Here is a 1,122-nt window from a genome sequence, read left to right as displayed (position 1 = left end):
AGTGGCAGCGACTCTGTGGAGGTGAGCAGGCGGAAGACTGGCGCAGTAGGACGGGTTCCTGAGCGTCTCTCTCCACCTGTGCGCACCGGTGCCTTGGCCCCTCTGCGCCGGACTGCGAGCAGCGGCGGGGGCGGATCGGTTTTGGAGGCTGGAGACCACACCTCTCCGTGTGTGCCAGGAAACACTCCCCACTTTCTCCTCCTAAATCAGCTGGAGGCAGAGTGCGTGTGCGTGTGCGTGTGCGTGTGCGTGTGCGTGTGCGTGTGGGTGTGGCAGTTTGGCTTCTGTGGGGAGTCTACGTTGTTGAATAGGAGGACAATACAGAAAAGTGAGAGTAAATAACTTTTTAAAAGTTAGGAAGTTTCCAAAAAAGTTCACAGATTTTAAAAAGTGACGACATTTTGATAAAGTTCAAGTCATGTTTAAAATGTTGAGATGTTCTGGAAAAGTTTGGAAATTGTTGAGTGAGAACAATTTGAAAAGTGACGGTGTTATTTGGAGAGAGTGGAAAGTATTTGCACAAGTGAGGGATTCACTTTTAAAAGTTAGGATGTTTCTAGAAAAGGTCTCAGATTTTAAAGAGTGATTACATTTATGTGCATGTGAGTTTAAAGTGGAAAACATGTTTAGAATGTTAAGAAGTAAAGTGTCTGTGTAAAGTGAGAACAATTTGAAAAGTGGGAAGTATTTGCACAAGTGAGGAATTTGTTCTTTTAAAAGTTGGGATGTTTGTATTTTAGAAAAGTTTCAAGTCTTTAGAAAGTCTGGATATTTTAGAAGAGATGAAAGTAGATGGAGGAAATCTCCAAAGAGGACATTTCTTAAAAAGTTTGAGAGTGAGAACATTCAATAAAAGTTAGAATAATGTGGAACCTCTTTGGAGAGAGAGGACTATTTGGACACTAACAAGTTTGGACATTGAGGAAAAGTTTAGTCTTGGGACTTCTTCAAGGTGTGGACATTTTTCCAGGCTGAGAACTATTAGAAAACGATGAGATACTTTGGAAAAGTTTAAAGAAAAGTATTTTGGGTCCAGTGTGACGCTGTGTTGGGACAAACCGCTGCGATACACGTGAATTATGGACTTTCTGGAACATTTCATTCATGAGACATCGCAGGTAA

At 42.0% G+C, this 1,122-nt stretch overlaps 1 protein-coding gene across 1 annotated transcript in view; it reads right to left on the bottom strand.

Moving 5' to 3' along the window:
• LOC117760311 (desmoplakin-like) overlaps positions 1-5 on the bottom strand; it is a 24,311-nt gene extending 24,306 nt beyond the window's left edge. Inside the window, exon 1 of the mRNA XM_034583235.1 lies at positions 1-5. This exon is cut by the window's left edge and continues 494 nt beyond it. The gene's annotated coding sequence lies outside the window, so the exon portion shown is untranslated.
• Between the last annotated feature and the right edge of the window lie 1,117 nt (positions 6-1,122).

Source organism: Hippoglossus hippoglossus, chromosome 4 (genome assembly GCF_009819705.1).
Source record: "Hippoglossus hippoglossus isolate fHipHip1 chromosome 4, fHipHip1.pri, whole genome shotgun sequence".
NCBI lineage: Eukaryota > Metazoa > Chordata > Actinopteri > Pleuronectiformes > Pleuronectidae > Hippoglossus > Hippoglossus hippoglossus.
The sequence above is the reverse complement of the archived record's forward strand: the minus strand, read 5'-3'. Positions and strand labels throughout refer to the sequence as shown.